Source organism: Scyliorhinus canicula, chromosome 24, assembly GCF_902713615.1.
Source record: "Scyliorhinus canicula chromosome 24, sScyCan1.1, whole genome shotgun sequence".
Classification (NCBI taxonomy): Eukaryota; Metazoa; Chordata; class Chondrichthyes; order Carcharhiniformes; family Scyliorhinidae; genus Scyliorhinus; species Scyliorhinus canicula.
In genome coordinates this window covers 11505424-11523463 of record NC_052169.1, presented here as the reverse complement: position 1 = coordinate 11523463, position 18040 = coordinate 11505424, and the positions used below count along the sequence as shown (strand labels likewise).

The window sequence follows — 18040 nt, the reverse complement described above, 5'->3', positions numbered from 1 at the left end:
CCACCCTTTCCCCGTAACCCAATAACCCTACCTCACCTTTAGGACACTAAGGGGCAATTTAGCATGGTCAATCCATCTACCCTGTACATCTTTCGGGACTTGTGGGAGGAAACCGGAGCACCCGGAGGAAAGCCACGCAGACACGGGGGGGAAATGCAAACTCCACACTGGCAGTGACCCGAGGCTGGAATTGAACCCGGGACCCTGCAGCTGTGAGGCAGCAGTGCTAACCACTGTGCCGCTGTGCCACCCTGCTGCGGCTCTTTCAGATGGGACCTTAAACTGAGGCTCTGTCCCCTTGTTACGGTGATGTAGGATACTCCCATGGCACTATTTTGAAGGAGGGTTATCTCAGGCGCTGTGGTCAAAATGTATCCCTCAATTAACGTGACAAAAAAACCCCAAATGATCTGGTTAATATCACATCGCTGTTAGTGGGAGCTTGCTGTGCATAAATTGGCTTTTGCGCTGCCAACATTACAATACTTCAAAGAAGTACTTTATTGGCTGTAAAGTGCTTTAATATGCCCTGTGGCCACTCAAGGTACCATCTAAATGCAAGTTTTTTGTCCTTATTTTCTACCACATACTTCAGCAGTTCTCTTCCATAATAATTTAAAAAAAATAATCTTCATTGTCACAAGTAGGCTTACATTAACACTGCAATGAAGTTACTGTGAAAAGCCCCGAGTCGCCACACTCCGGCGCCTGTTCGGGTACACTGAGGGAGAATTCAGAATGTCCAATTCACCCAACAAGCACGCCTTTCGGGACTTGTGGGGGGGGGGAACCGGAGCGTCCGGAGGAAACCCACGCAGACACGGGGAGAACGTGCAGACTCCGCGCAGACAGTGACCCAAGCCGGGAATCGAGCCTGGGACCCTGGCGGTGTGAAACAACAATGCTAACCACTGTGCTACAGTGCCACCCTGATTGCTGGTCTGGAACTAGGGATCGCTGGCTTTCCGCCTCACCACCAGTGCCTTGGTTACTTAGATCACCTCCGCAAGCCCCCCCCCACCTCCACCGCCCCGCCGTGAGATGCCACTGTCTTTTTCTCATTTGCGCTTAGCCCCCTGATGTTTTCCTGCAAAAAAAAACAGCACTCATCAATTTTAAAGAGATAAAGCGTTCTGCTAATGACAAAGTCACACTGAACTCTCGCTCTATAATCTATTGCAGCATTACAATTATGCGAGGGTTTATGCATTTTTCCTACACCCAGCTTTTGCATGAAATATGCATGATGCGCTGGCACAGGTTATGTCTGCAGTTAAGTCCACACAATAGAATGGATTCCATGGTACGGATCAATTCCTAATCAATTTTTTATGATGATGTTCATTTAATTTGACTCCACTATAATTTAAAAGTAGTAAAGCGCTAAATATGATTTTCCTACTAAAATATTCATCCAAACACAAGGAAATTCATTGGCCGGGATTCTCCGGTTGTTGCGATTCAATTTTCCCGCCGGCAGCGGACCCCCGCCACCGAGTTTTGCGGATGTGTGAGCTGGTTACCGTGCGAAATCCCTTTGGAAAGCGGCGGGAATATGGAATTCCCCCCCCCCCCCAACACAGCCGAGAAACACGCGTCTGGTGGACCAGAAAAAAATCCCACTCATCACTTTAGTGGCTGGATGTTTAATAATAATCTTTATTAGTGACACAAGTAGGCTTACACTCACTGGGTAGTCACCACACTCCGGCACCTGTTCGGGTACACAGAGGGAGAATGCAGAATGTCCAATTCACCTAACAAGCATGTCCTTAGAGACTTGTGGGAGGAAACCGGAGCGCCCGGAGGAAACCCACGCAGACACGGGGAGAACGTGCAGACTCTGCACAGACAGTTACCCAAGCTGGGAATCAAACCCGGGTCCCCGGCGCTGTGAAGCAACAGTGCTAACCTCTGTGCTACCGTGCTGCCCCCTAAATGCTGAAGCATGGTGATTTCTAATCTGCGTACATGGCTTTCGGTTACTTGGGTGGTTTGTGTTGATGGAGAGCTGGGAACAATGGCACTGGAGGCCTAGTTTGTCCTGGGTATTAATGCTGCCACCAAGTCTCCATTTGTCCAGCTAGGGTTGAGGACGGTTGAGGGCGCAGATTCCCTGGCATTCGCCCTGTTGATGGCACGGAGGCGAACTTGAGAAGGTCAAGTTTAAGTGATGGGGTCGCTCGTGGGTTCTACCGTAGATGCCGGCCTTTCATATTGTACTTTAAGGAATTGGTCACTGTTATCTGTTAGTGGGGGAGTGGGTTGTTTGGATTGTATTTCTGTTACTGGGGTTATTGTTACGACTGTTAAACTTTTGAAACGTGTGTTGGTTATGTTTGGTGTGGTAAATTTTGTTAAAAGTTCAATAAAAATATTTTTTTAAAAGTCTCCATTTGCAACAAGTTATGACTTATTTTGTGATTTTGTAGTTCTTGCAATCGGGAAGTGACGCACAAGAACACAGGAACTAGGAGCTGGAATAAATTACACAGCTAATCGAGACTGCTCCGTTGGAATCAGGACTGATCCTGGGCTTCAATTCAACATTCTCGCCCACTCCCCATATCCCTTAGTTCCGTGAGAAACCCTGGTCAACACACTCTCCCGTCCACGAGTGGGTTGAACCACAACCGCTGGTCTTGCCCCTGTTTAATGTGATTCTGCATTGTCTTTTGTCGGGGCAGTTGTGACTCTTGGTGAAGGGCCAACAAACTGAGGCCTTGTGTTCCATTGGTACCACAGCGCCCAAATGAGGCTGTTGTAACAGGCTGAAAATTGGCCGCCTGCTGTGGCCTGTTGGGTTTCAGTTGTGTCCCACCTCCAGGCCCTTTCTGTTTCAGGAGGAGTGCAGGTGGGGGTGTGGGGGTGGGACATGCAGCAGAACCCGGCTGTGGGGAGGCGGGGGGGGCGGGGGGGGGGGGGGGGGGGGATTTTAAGCCGGCTCGGCCTTTCAAGTTGGCTTCCGGAACCTCCTCCGCGGGAACGCAGCCAGTGGATGGAGGCGCCCTCCTGGTGACTGACAGGGGGGTGAGGGTGGTGGGGAGTGGGAGCGGCACTCCACGGTGGGTGGCCACCATGCCCTTCCATGATGATGGCCTGGCAGCTGTGGCCTTTTTCACATGAAAAAACCTCCAACGTCTCTTCAAAGCAGTCCACCACAGTGATGCGTGCCCTCTCTCTCACTGACCCGCATTGGCAGATTCCACCTTCAGGCAGTGCAGCCAGCGGTATGCCATGGTTGGAGGCCTGCGTATTGCCCAGAAGGAAAAAAACAGCAAGCCGGGAAAATAATAACTGGTCGTGTGCACGTCAAAATGGAAGACCAGCAAAATGGGGAAATAAGAATACTGGTCAGAACTTTCTTTTTTCACCTGGGTAGCCCTGAAGACTAGGGAGCCTATCTGCTATCTTTAACCAGTCCCTGACAAGTGACTGCACACCCCTACAAAAATGGCTTAGGCCACATGGGCCGAGTTTCTCCGGCCGTTCGGATTCTCTCTTCCCGCTGGCAGCGCGCCACCACCAGCGTGTTTCCCGGCGGCGTGGGGTGGACACAAGGGGAAATCCCATTGATGGACGGCTGGTAGACAGAATCCCGCCGTCAGCGATCGGCGCGCCGTCGAGGAACACGCGACTAGGGGAAGCGGAGAATCCAGCCCGCTGATATCAACGCAATGCGGAGCCGGGACCCAGACCTTCACCCAGCGTGGGGGTCTCGACCCTGAACAAAAAATCCAGCCTGCAGTCGTTGAATCAAAGATTCTATGGTAAGATAGTTAAGAGATCCCGCCGCACTCCCTCCCCCCCCCCAACACCCAGAGTCCCGAGACAACACGGAGGTTGCCACTCCCAGTGCAGTGCTGAGGGTGTGCCGCACTGTCGTACCAAGTTGTCTCGGTTCGAACCAAGGCTCAGTCTGCCCACACAGGTAAAACGTAAAAGATTGCATGGCGGTATTTTGACGGTGAGCTGGCGGTGGAGGGGGGGTGGTTCGGGGGTGTGACGGGGTGGTGGCGATGGAGTTCTCCCCGCTCTCCTGGACAGGATCTGCCGCTCAACCGACATCCATCAAGCAGATCATCTGCTCCGCTAGCACATTGCTGTGCGCGGGATCTCGCTGTGCCGAACTGGCTGCTCTCATTCCCGCAGTGACTATACTTGAAGAGCATTCCTTTAGCTGCGAAGGCCGGGAGATGGCCTGCGGTGATGAAATCAGCGATTGAAATGAAAGTATTTTTCTTTATTTTCTATAGATTTGTCCGCAATAACAGCGGGATGCTTTTACTGTGTCAATGGCAATACTGGATCACACTTGTCAATTTGTAATGGTGTTAGGAACACAACTAGCCTCTCAAAGCCAGTAAGGCCGACTGTTATTTTGTGATATATTTGCCCTTCCAATTTTCACCCCATTCCTTGTATTCCCTTACCTCCGAGCCAGAAGTTGGCTCAGTCCCAGCCTCCTCGATAAATGATTACTCAGCGATGAGTGCTTCAACTTCCGACTTAAGTTATGGCAAGACGGTATCTTGCTGAACTTTCAGTGCATCTGTGTGTCAGCGAGGCCACATTAAGGCCTGTTTATTTGCTTCTCAGCTTTTCTGTGACGGCACTAGCTTTTTTGAAGTTATTGATTCGCTTTGGATTGCTTTCTGGTCAGCGTTTGTGATTCAGACTCACAAACAGTCCGCCTGGAAGGGCCTTTTGCCATGGGAACCGCACAGGTACGAGCCAAGTATGTTGCAGGCTGACATTTATGCAAGGCACAAAATACAGAAAATACTGGACAATAGCGACGGGACTGACAGCATCTGCGGAGAGAAGGGAGCTAATTCTCCGATTTTCAGGCCGGCGGCGTGGCTACGGTGGCATTTTACGATCGGAAAATCGGCACAAAATGGCCACCGATCCTCCGTCTGATTGGGGGGGGGGGGCTTGCAGGCAGGCAGCGTAGAGCACCCGACTCTAGCTGCCGATGCGGCCGGAGAATTACCGGGTCCGTGGCCGCGCATGTGCACGGTGGCGGCCTACAGCAGCCGTGCCGTGCAACATGGCGACAGCCACGCGTGGACCCGGCCTGCCAAATACTGTCCTCCCTTTGGCCAGGCTCGCCACCTCCGGACCACCCCTCAACAGTGCCCCCAGCCCCTGCCAAAATCCCCCCCCCCCTGCCAGCCGATCGGCTCTCCCCCGACTGTGGCGCCGCAGGACTCAGTCCGCAGCCGCCACGGCGAGTTCCCGACCAAAAATAGCGTGAGAGACCCACGCATAAAAAGGAGTACCAAAGCGTACTCCTCGTGTACGCCGCTATGGAGGGGGCGGCGCAGCGTGAAATCGGCGGCGTCCCCGAATTCTGTAGAAACGGTGATTCTCCGGCCAATCGCCGAACGCAATTTTGGCGTCGGAGATCGGAGAATCCCGCCGGAGTCTGGACAAATATAAGGGGCTGGATTCTCCGGTCCCCCAGCCGCGTGTGTCTAGGCGGCACACCCCTAGCCGCTGGTGGCGGGATTCCGTCGCTTGCCAACGGGATTTTCCATTGAAGCCACCCGCACGCCGCCGGGGTACCCGTGGGCATGGCTGTGCTGCCGGCGGGAGAAGAGTATCCCAAAGGATGGAGAATTCCGGCCCTGGGCCGGGATTTTCCCTCAGCGGGATCCTCCGTTCCGCCAGCAGCGCACTCACACCCGCTGGATTTCCCGACGGCGTGAGGCTGCCCACAATGGGAAACCCCATTGGTCAGCTGGCGGGAGGGACAATCCCGCCCCTGATGTTTAATAATGTTCCCGTGAAGTTGGGACAATTGACAACAGTAAATATGCTACATAAATGCAATATTTGTTGTTGATGGAAGACATTATGGACTCCAATATTTTGATCAGGTCGAACAAAGAGTGTTCTGTGGAAGAAATGGACTGTGTCCTACGGCAGGGTTGGCACAGCGTTTGGCACTGCTGCCTCACAGCGCTAGGGATCCAAGTTCAATTCCAACCTTGGGTGGCTGTGCGGAGTTTGCACTTTCTCCCCCTGCCTGCATGGGTTTCCTCCGGGTGCTCTGGTTTCCTCCCACAGTCCAAAGATGTGCAGATTCGGTGGATTGGCCATGATAAATTGCCCTTAATGTCGAAAAAAGGTTAGGTGGGGTTACCGGGTTATGGGGATAGGGTGGAGGTGTGACCTTAAGTAGGGTCCTCTTTCCAAGGGTTGGTGCAGACGCGATGGGCCTCCTCCTTCACTGTAAATTCTATCATTCTATGATCTGTAATTCCCGCAGTGCGGGATAAGGACCTTGCTCTAGTCAGAAATGGGATCTGTATGAATTCTGCACTGACTGACTTCAAACGACCCTGCTGAGAGTTTGGCACCCCGCACTTCCCAATCCCCCCCCCACCACCCCTCGCCACCCCCCCCCAGCAAAATAGGATTTGCAGTAAATGGGAGCAGGACGTCCGGATTTTGGGGAGAAGGCAGGAGAATGGGGATGAGAAACATATTAGCCATGATTGAATGGCGGAGCTGACGTGATGGGCTGCTAGGCCTAATTGCGCTCCTATGTCTTCCGGTCTTATAGATTTGGGTCCCGTCCACCATTTTGGAAGGGCCATGGACTCTCCACGCCTCTCCAGGCCGTGAGCTCCGTGTCTCCCCACCAAAAAATTCACCGCAAACTTCGCAAAACAAACAACAAAGGATGTACGTGGCGCAGGAACTGTGGATTTTTATGCGGTTTTTTGCCCTTTTCTTTCAAGTTAGCCTGTCAGAGAAAAGAGTCATTGTTTTTTTTTGCGTGGTCCCTCCACTGGAAGACTTTTGTTTTTTGAGTGATAACTGTTTATTTACTACCAACAGGAGACATGTTTATTCCACTGAAAGCAGCTTTAGTGTTTGGAGAGAGGCTGCGTTCTGTGAAAATACTGCGCTGTTCTAAGTGCTTTTTCATATAAACATCTAACACTGCTTACGAAGGGAATATTGATTTTTAATGCTTTACTTAAACCTTTGATGCTTTCCTGAATTTGCTGTGGATAAACACAGTCAATCAATCCATTCACTGGTACTTTATTCGTTTAAAATCTCACATCTTCTCCAACGAAAGACATTTTTTTTTTTCAAGGCTTGATATCTGAAGGCATTGTTTCAACAAGAATCTGTGAGATGAAAAGTAAAAATTTTATTTTGATAACCCTCTTAACAATGAATCAAGTTTAATAGTGTGTGGAGAGGGATGACGCCTTTAATGTTTACTCGCTTGCAACTCGTCTCTCTGTGTTCTGGAAGTTAGTCGGAGTTGATATTCTTGTCTGGGTGCAGACTCGATGGGCCGAATGGTCTCCTTCTGCACTGTCGGGATTCTATGGATGCGCGATGCAATCTATGAATATGATTGCTGGCATGGGTGGCAAAGATATTGCGGTAATTATTCATTGTTGGACGAGAGGGCTTGCGTTTATATAGCACCCGTCCCGACATCCCAAAATGCTTTACGTCCATTTAAGAACCGCTGAAGTGGGCAGCGCGGTGGCACAGTGGTCAGCACTGCTGCCTCACGGCGCCCAGGACACGGGTTCCATCCCGGCCCCGGGTCACTGCCCGTGTGGAGTTTGTACATTCTCCCCGTGGCTGCATGCATTTCACCCCCACAACCCAAAAGACATGTGCATCCGGCGGGTTGGCCGTGATCAATGTGCATGGTTACGGGGACAGGGCGGTGGAGTGGGCCCAGGTAGGGTGCAAACCCGATGGGCTGAACAGCATCCTTCTACACTGGAGGGACTCTACGGAGCGCAATGCTGGACATAGACAATAGCATGTGGCCTCATTGTCAGCTCATTTATATTTACCGGATAAAGACCGAGAGGCAAGAGGTGCATAACATTCCAAGTTCCTGCCCTCGTTTGAGTGTCTCGCTCTTAATCCAATTCATTCTTTCCCGGGATGAGGTTGATTTGCCCCCAGCAGGGAAAGGGTATTTAGATTAGTGAGTGTGGCTGCATAGGCTAGACAAAACCAAACAGCAGTACAATGCCACTCGATGACGTTCAGCAATGGCTGGGCCCGCACACAATGGGAGAATGTAATGATACACACGCAGTGACCACCTATAGCCAGTTAGAGGTGGCATATTCATAGATTACATCGCGCATTCATAGAATCCCGACAGTGCAGAAGGAGGCCATTCAGCCCATCGAGTCTGCACTGACCCTCTGAAAGAAAACCCCACCCAGGCTCACTTCCCCAAACCTAATGCCTGTAACCCCACACACCAAAACAACATCTTTGGCAACCGAGGGACAATTTATCGTGGCCAATCCACCTCACTTGCACATCTTTGGGCGGTGGGAGGAAACCGGAGCACCCGGAGGAAACCCACGCACATACGGGGAGAAAGTGCAAACCCCACATAGAAATGAACCAGGGTCCCTGCCGCTGCGAGGCAGCAGTGCTAACCACTATGTGCCACCATGCCGCCCCATATTTAGAGCTGTGGTGTGGCGCACCACCTGCAGTTCCCGCCGGGGCACACTGAACAACGGCTCACCCACCACCTAGGATACGGCACCAAATGCAGTGCCACCTATTCACAATGAGAAAAAAGGTACATCCAGCCTGGGCACTTGATGTTGCACTTCTACCAATCTCAGTATTGACGTTTGGAGTTTCCAGTGCCTTTATTTCTTTTTGTGTTGTCTGTGAGGCAAATCGGGGAAAATTGTCTTTGCGGTTGATTGAAGATGGTGAGTTTTATTGGTTGAAATAGGTTTTTATTCCAGCAGATGTCAAGCCCGTGAGCTACAACAACTTTGAGCAACCCTTAACGTATACAAATCTACTTCATTTAGGTTGTTGTGGTCTCACAACAGGGTGCATTTCTTCCCATTTGTCTCCGTAAGAGAAAGGAATTGTTGCTCGCGATGGGTTCGTCTTTAATGGAGATAAATAGCTGCAATATTTATTGAGACATAAAGCAGATAAAAAGGAGCAATAATTATCAAAACATAAATTATTTACCAATAATGCCAGCATGTTTATAGCCACTCGTTTGACTGGTGTGACCAAGGGCATCTTTTTGATTTCTGCACTAAATCAGCCATAAGTCAATAGTCTCCGTGTGCTCGGGATTTTCTCTGGAGGTAATGCAAGCCGCAGTTTCATTTCGAAACGTTGACAATGTCCTGGTCAGGATGAAATAGGTCATTTTGTGAGGGCGCTCGCACTGAATGGAGAGAGAAGTGGCAGCCATGGCAGCCGCAACAGTAGAGCAACGTGGGGCAACCTTGAAAGTTGATGGCAGCCCACCACCGCCTGGCTGAAAGGTGGGAATGACGGCTGCTTGCCAGCGGTGACATGGCAAAATGTAATCATGGGGTTCAGGATAATATAACCGAGGCCAGCGAAACACAAGTGGCTTCGAACCATCCCTGTGAGCCCTGTCGTGAAGGCCCGGCTTTGAAATTCCGCCCTGTTAATATTTGTTTCAAAGAAAGGAATCGCGTTCATGAGCGGACGGAAGGATGAGCGATTCACTCTGAATTGGCCTTCGCCCATAAAATACGCTGTTTCTTCAATTTGCTAAAAGTCCATCTTGACCCTCAGAGAGGGTCAGAGCCAAGATCGAAAGGTCGCCAGGTCAGGCTTTCGGCTTCCCCCTATGGCCTAGTGGCATAAAAATAATAATAATAATAATCTTTGTCACAAGTAGGCTTACATTGACACCGCAATGAAGTTACTGTGAAAAGCCCCTAGTTGCCACATTCTGGCGCCTGTTCGGGTACACAGAGGGAGAATTCAGAATGTCCAAATTAGCCCGTCTTTCGGGACTTGTGGGAGGAAACCTGAGCACCCGGAGGAAACCCACGCAGACACAGGGAGAACGTGCAGACTCCGCACAGACAGTGACCCAAGCCGGGAATCGAACCTGGGACGCTGGAGCTGTGAGTCAACAGCGCTAACCATTGTGCTACTGTGCCGCCAGTAGATCACTGAACTGGTAATGTACAAATCCTCGAGCAAGACTCTGGGGTCCCTGGCTCAAATCCCCCCACAGTAGATATAAGATAAACTACTGCACGTGCTGCAAATCAGAAATAAAGATGGAAAGTGCTAAACAAAAAATGCTCAGCACGCCTGGCAGCACCTGTAGAGAGAAAAGAAATGGAGCTAGTGTTTTATATATGGACTCAAAGCTTTCATTCTGTTTCTTTCCCCACGGATGCTGCCAAAGTATTTTTTTGAGAATGTTCTGCTTTTATTTGGCATTCATTCCGCACCTTTCGCTTTGTGCTAAAGTGCTTTCCATCCAAAGAGATACTTTTTGGAGTGCAGTCACTGTTGTAATGTAGGAAACGCAGCAGCCAATTTGCCCATAGCCAGCAATGCGATAACGACGCGGATAATTTTGGTTGGTTTTAGTAATGTTGGTACAGGGGACAAGTATTGGCCAGGGCGCGATCTTCTCCGAACCAGTGCGCGATGGTCTTTCCTGTCCACGTGAGAAGGCTGACGCATTTCTCAATTTAAGTTCCTGTCGGAAGGCCACACCTCCAACAGTAAAGCCCTCCCTCTGCATTCCTGGGTGCGGTTTTCCTGTCTCGTCCGCCCCAGGAACGGAAATTCCTGCCTGACGTCAATGGACTTTTAAATGGTCCGTCAAATTTTCTGCCCCGCCCGTGATGAACCCGGGGGGACGGGCGGGACCAGAAGGTTTACCCCCTTGAGTGGTAATCTCCTGATTCAGGGGCAACAGTGCTCCCCAGTGAACCACCAAAGTCACAAGGCACCTCGGGTGCAGCTTCTCATGGTGTCAGAGGGGGTGCTGTTTTAGAACAAAGGACCTGCGATCGATGGTGTGGGATCTTGCCGTGCGCAGGTTTGCTGTCGCGTGCCAGCTCTAAAGGTTTGTTGTTAGCTTTGAAGTATTTAGGGGACATCCAGAGGTCACGATAGATGCAATATGAACGCACGTTCTTTATTCTTCTGACTCTCTGAGGAGTTAGTATTTTTGCAGCTCGAGAATATATGCGCCAAGATTTTCACGTTTAGTTCCCAGGCAGGAACAATTCGAATTCCCTTTTCCCGCCTTCAGTGCACCCCCACCCGTGGGTTTCCCGGCTGCATGGGGAGCCTTCAATGGGAAATCCTATTTGTGGTGATATACCTATGGGCTATATCATGGTTGGATGGCGAGTGACCTCTGTTATGGGCCAGGGTTTAGTGAACTCCAAAGTGTATCATGGAGATCACCTAACCCACAACTTTTACTAGATTGTGGTATGGGGAGCACACGGCCCACTCGAAAGGTGTGGTGCAGCAGACATCTAACAGTATTTTTAAAGCAAAACAATGTTTATTCTATGAACTCAGTTAACCTTTTTAAAACATACAGTGAACATCTTAGCAACCATCAATTTAAATACAACCCCCAAAGAATACAACACTCAAAATAATCCTTAAACTTTCCTTTCAACATCCATAAGACAAAAACCCTTTTTACAGAAGCACATCAGGTTTAAATTCTCTACTGAGAGCAGTTATCACTTTGAATTCACCAAATGATCTAGAGATAGTCTTTAGATGGCAGAGAGATCAAAATTACACCTTCTTTGGCTGGCTTCAGCTCCAACACTAAAACAAAACTAAAAAACACAGACACACCCAAGCTTTTCCTCGAAGCGAAACTAAAGAGCAGAGCTCAGCTCCACCCACACTCTGACATCACTGCAGCCACTTGAGCAGGCAAACATTTCTTAAAGTGGCATTCACTACAGCTATTTTTATAAACACCCATTTCTTAAAGGTACTCTCACATGATACCTCCAATCAGCAGGTGGCGGTACAGATACCCCGTGCGGTCTCCAGACCAAGGTGATGTGATCTGTGACTCGGATATAAAGGGAGACACATCAGGCCATCTTCAGAAGAAGACTGAGAGTCTAATAAGACGTACATGTGCATGGTCAGTGCTAGATGCAAATTCCAGAGGAGTAGTTAGCAGACTCCATGGTAACGTGCTGTGTGTCAGATTGTTATCTTACCGCACAAGACTCAATAAAAGATTCTGGTTTGGACAGGCCGAAGTGTTTGGTGAGTTCCTTCGTGAAGTACAAAGGACCAAACACAACACCATTGACAAGCGTCACCAGCGAACGGCGCACCGTTGAGAAACCCGCCTCTGGGGGACCAGAGAATCCAGCCCAATACTCCGTCTCCAGCACAGAGCGCGACCCCATTATGGGCATGCAATGCTTAAGTTGGTTAGCGCTGCTGCCTCACAGCGCCAAGGACCCCAGTTCCATCCCGGCTTTGGGTGCCTGTCTGTGTGGAGTTTGCACGCTCTCCCCGTGCCTGCGTGGGTTTCCTCCGGGTGCTCCGCTTTCTTCCCACAGCCCAAAGACATGCAGGTTAGGTGGATTGACCGTGCTGAAATTGCCCCTAAGTGTCCAAAGGTTAGGTGGGGTTACAGGGTTAGGGCAGGGAGGCTGGATCTAGGTAGGGTGCTCTTTTGGGGGTGGGGGGGGGGTTGGGAATCGATGGGCTGAATGGCCTCTTTCTGCATTGTGTGAATTCTATGAAGTTTCCTCTAAAGGCTGCACCGCCAAGCTATTTGGCAGCCAAGCACTTAAGATGAAAACCTTCCCCATTATCGTCGCTGTCTCCCTATTGAAATGCGCAGGAAGCAGACAATTTAAAAGGATGCTCAATTCAAAACGCAGAGAGACTTTGGAGTAATCAGGCTCAAATCTCTCGCCTCCCTCTATTCATCCAGGCCCATTGAACAATGTCTGGATTCATTTGTGCCAATTTATTTTAATGGCTGTGCTGTAAAAGTGACATTTTGTCAATAAGTTTTACTCTGTCAATAAAAGAAAACTTTTGCGTTTGGACGTGGCGGACCAAAAGTGCTGAAATGAAAATGTGACCTTTCAGTTGGGGGAAGAAAAAAAATCATCAAGGAAAGAGACGCTAATAACCATAAAGTAAAAAGAAAATTCAGTCAAAAGATCAGAACTGCGACATGAAACAATTTTCCTCTTAAAAGGGCGTCAGATCCCAATGCGCTACTTTTGCAAACACATTAACCACAACATGGCTTTTTGGGCGGAAAGAGGTCTCGCTGTGCTGTTAAGATTAAAAATGTTAAATAAGAACACCAAAATGACATTCTAATTTATTGGGCTGCCTGCTCGCATAATACAAAAATGTCAAATTTGTCACTTGACCTTTTAAAGAGTAAGTTATGGGAAAAGATGTGGTTAATAATGCAGCATTAGAATTGTGTTCGCCAATTGCTGCACTACCTCTGAGACCTCATCGATCTGAGATAGGGTGCACTTTCTCCAATTAGGCGCGGGGACGTGGAAACTCAAGGATATTACTTTCCCCTGTCTCAAACGTCTGAAACTTCTCGAAACTCTGTGAGGGAGTTGAGTTTAATCTTGAGGCAGCGACGCATTTCCTCATGCGATGGGTTTTAGAAATAGGGGGAGTTGCCCAGGCCATTGGAGGGCACCAGGTGGTCAGGCTCCGGACACGGTGGTGCCCCGGGCACCAGGAGAACATAGATGCCCGGTTCAGATTGTTAGTCCGTTGGCATTACCACTCCCTGACCGTCCTTCCCCAACCCAATCATCGCTACTCCCCAATCATCGCTACTCCCCAATCATCGCTACTCCGTCTTACCTGTAGGGATAGCTCAAGACAGGCAGAAGCTGGGAATTGTATTTCATAGAACATACAGTGCAGAAGGAGGTCATTCGGCCCATCGAGTCTGCACCGACCCACTTAAGCCCTCACTTCCACCCTATCCCCGTAACCCAATAACCCCTCCTAACCTTTTTGGTCACTACGGGCAATTTATCATGGCCAATCCACCTAGCCTGCACGTCTTTTGACTGTGGGAGGAAACCGCAGCACCCGGAGGAAACCCACGCAGACACGGGGAGAACGTGCAGACTCCGCACAGACAGTGACCCAGCGGGGAACCGAACCTGGGACCCTGGCGCTGTGAAGCCACCGCGCTGTCCACTTCTGTTACCGTGCTGCCCACACGGGTTTTGCAATAGGTTACATCAATGAAAGGTCTTGTCATTGCTGTAGGGTGACTGAAGGTAATGCTACAATTTTGAGGACAAAAGACGGAAAGTCGATGAACGATCGGTAACTGAAATATAATCAGCAAAGCCGAGGAACTCATGGCTGGGGTAGTCAGCAACGGAAAGCCAGAGATTGGTTAGCGCTTTTCAACAGCAATTAGGATGGAGTCAGAATTTTCGATCCCACCAGGCAGGTGCTGAAGTGCTGGGGATTGTACAATTGCATGGACGGAATTCCCTCTGGGATCCTGCCCGCCCCAGGTGCGATTCTACATTGGAGCGGGCAGGGCCTCAGACAGGAAGCCCGCCCATTCCCCTACTAAGGCCCTAAAGTGGCAACTTCTTGCCCACTTGAGGGACTTTCCCCACCTCGCCTCAATTCCACGGCTTGCTGGCGTCCAATGACTGTGAGTGGGAGTCTTAGAAAGTTTACATCATCGGCCTTGGGCAGAAAGTTGCCTAGCTGGAGGGGGAGGGGGGATGCCTCAGTGGGAATGCCCCATTTGACGGGAGGGGGCGGGGGGCGGAAGAGGGGACTGCATTGGCCCCCTCCCCTCAGGGACATGGGAGCTCTGGTCCTTCATCTTATTGTCTTATCCTGCACCCTCCCTCCCCACCTACACCCTAACGCCGAGTTTGCCCCGTCGTGATCTCCCCCTGATGACCCCCTACCCTCCGTACCTAAGACCCCCAGTACTTGGTCTCAGGCACTGTGTTGCAGCACCTCTTCCAGCCACTACAGCGCTGTGCCCGGAGGAGCTGGTGAGCTCTTAGTGAATCTGGTTGGCCGACAGCTCTCCAAGACGAGACTTTCGCCCAAGTGCAGACAGCGGTCCTGCCCGCTGCCAATCGACCCTCGATTGAGTGTAAAATGGCAGTGGCTTGTCAGATTTGGCAGGGATGCGTTTCCCTGCCGACTCTCAAGGTGGCAGGCGCAGAGTGCTCAGCATCCTGAAAATCCAGTCCTTGGTGTCTGAACAACATTTATTCCACAGACAACACCTAAAACTGCTGATTCCTGATTGACACGGGAGTCAAGGGGCATAGGGTTTGCCCTAGTCAGGTCAGCCATGATCTGAGCAAATGGTGAAGCAGTCTCGAGGGGCTGAATAATCTACTCTTGCTCCCAATTCGCATGCTCATACGTTTACCTGAGCTCGTTATCGATCGCCCTCTGTCTCTGGGAGCTTGCAGCGCACAAATGAGCTTGCTGCGCACCAATTGGCTGCCATACTTCCTCCATCACAGCGAACGCACTTCAGAATTCCCCCACCAGCTGCAAAGCACTTTGAGACACCCCGAGGCCGTGAAAGGTGCTATATAAATGCAAGTCTTCAATGCTGTTTTAAAAATCTACGGTTCCTCACCCCACCATTGCAGCTCTTAAACCGACTTTTAAATGTCACTTTTAAAGAGGCAAACTCCAAATTCTCCCTGTTTGAAAGTTTGCCTCACAAATACTCATGGTATTAAAATGTAATTTTAATCGGATAATGACATATCAAAATTACAATTAAAATCCGTAATGCAAATATTTGGTGCACCACCAGAATGCAAGTTGAAGGTTCTAAACTTGCCATGACGACCATGACCATTAACTATAATATTTGCAAATGTTATCTGTAGACTTTTAAATTGGAAGCAAATGTCAAATGAAGCATTTTTTCTAAATGCCACAATGGGTACCTTTCTGTGCAGGTCAAAGGGTAACACCCTGAATTAAAATATTTAGGTTCCCCCACACAACCGACCCACGCAACACCCAAATGGCGGCGCACAAATTAAAACATAATCCGCGGCAAGGAAGGTAAATGTGCGACCCAACTACGTTTGGCATCGTAGATAGTTAACGAGGAACCTTCAAAGTGCCAGGTTTATGCTGTTTGATGGACGGAGAGGGTCAGGCGTCAATTGGAGATCAAAATTTTGCCTGACCTTTGCCATGACATTAGGCCTTCCCAACCCATGACCCCCTTCCTGAGACAGCACCTTCCAAACCCATGACCGCTGCCACTTGGAAGGACAAGGGCAGCAGACACATGGGAACACCATTGCTGTAACCTGTCGGGATCCTAGTTTAGGGACAATTGGTTACCCCTCGGATCTTAGGGAATATGAGCTCCCCCGATAAGGGGGCGGGGAAATCGTTACCCTTTCAGCTGTGTAAATGGAACTGGCTAGAGAGAGAGACCCAGTACTACTGGCGCTGTGTAAATATTGCTGCAAATAAAAGTTACTTGCTGTTTGACTCGAGGACTCTTTGTGGCCCTCACAAAAAACCAACATTTGGAGGCTCCCACCCTGACTTGGAAATATATCGGCCGCTTCTTCATTATCGCCTGGTCCAAATCCCGGAGCCCCCTCCCTGACAGCATCCTGGGTGTACCTACGCCACATGAACAGTAGGCAGCTCACCACCACCTTCTCTGGGGCAATTAGGAATACAGAACAAAAAGCTGGACCTAGCCAGCGATGCCCACATCCCGTGTGTGAATAAACTAAAAAGGCAGGCACTCTGCCTACGCCAAGCTCAAAGTCAGCCGTGGCTTGGATCTGTAATCCCTTCTCTGCGACAGAACATTGTTGGTTCAAGTCCCACGCCATGGATTCGAACTTTTAGTCCAGGCTGACACTCCAGTGACTTGCTGCGCTGGTGGGGATGCGGCCGTTCGTGTGGGATGTTAAATTGAGGCCCCCCCATCTGCCCTCTGGGGTGGACGCAAATGATCCCATGGCACCGTATTTCCGTGAAGAGCAGGGGAGCTGTCCCTGGTGTCCTGGCCGATATCTTTCCCCTCATCCACGGAAACAGATTATCACGCCGCTGTTTGTGGGATCCTGCTGTGCTCAACCTGGCCACCGTGCATCCGGCGTCACAACAGTGGCCACATTTGGAAACGACTTCACTGGTGGTAAAATGATTTGCGCTATTCTGTGGTTGCGGAAGGTGCCATATAAATGAAAGTTATTTCCAGTGAAAGTGTTTTATGATGATTCTCCTGTTGCATATCACCCACAAGGATCACTGTAAAATGTGGGATCGTTTCCCCCACCCCACTGTGGCCATCTAAAATGGCCATCTAAAATGGCCGCCCGCAAAGGATAAAGGGAATTCTGGTCAAGTTGGAACACAGACAGTACACAGCCCCTGTGTATTTTGAAAAGGAAAACCAGACCTAACTGAAACTTGCACTTGTTAAAGGCCAATCACCGATTTCCCCAGGACAATAGACTCAAATTAAGGAACAGCAACAGCAGCAGACTCACTGGTGCCACCTCCCCTTATTTGGAAAGACATACGTACTTGGGACAATGGCAACTAGGACCCACCCAGCCATCGAGGTACCCGCCCCTAACTGGCCAGTATCAATTAGGGTGATCGAGACCCTTTCGATCCATTAGATCCTGAGTTAGTACCGCACAAAAGGACATGAAAGAGGAGAAGGATAAGAGGCCCTGCACACGAGGGATAAGAGGCCCTGCGCACCAACTGCAGCATAACGACCCAGCCAAGGTCAAGACCCACGATCGCTACCTGAGAGAGACGGGCCGCAGCAGAGACGAGCCTGACGACTTCCAGCCGACACACATGGGGATCCAGATAAAGGCCTTATCGACCTGCACAGAGCCGGTCACCCAGAAGTTAAGTAAAGGTCACCTTAATTGATAGGTGTAGTTTAATGTGTAGCTGCGTGTATCATTGCACATAGAGATAAGTCTTGTGTTTAATAATGAACTGTCTTTTGAAGTAACATACTGGTTGTGTGGTCATTTGGTCAATACAAGAAACATACTCGCAGCTTGTGGTTTGTTAATAGAAGTAGCAACACCCCCCCCCCAAATATCCAGTTTAGTTGAAGGAGAAGGAAAGATTACCCAATGAGCCGATAACCTCGCTCTCACACTCACAAGAACGTGAGACATTTGGAATGAAAAGAGGTCTCGTG

At 49.9% G+C, this 18040-nt stretch overlaps 1 protein-coding gene and 1 long non-coding RNA gene across 10 annotated transcripts in view; both read right to left on the bottom strand.

The window, feature by feature from the left end:
- The window catches only part of celf6 (CUGBP Elav-like family member 6), a 781535-nt gene that overhangs the window by 174774 nt on the left and 588721 nt on the right, over positions 1 to 18040 (bottom strand). The window lies entirely within an intron of this gene.
- The window catches only part of LOC119956757, a 59030-nt gene continuing 47956 nt past the window's right edge, over positions 6967 to 18040 (bottom strand). The window contains exon 2 of the long non-coding RNA XR_005458672.1: positions 6967 to 7151. This is a non-coding gene — a long non-coding RNA (uncharacterized LOC119956757). The remainder of the gene's footprint in view (positions 7152 to 18040) is intronic.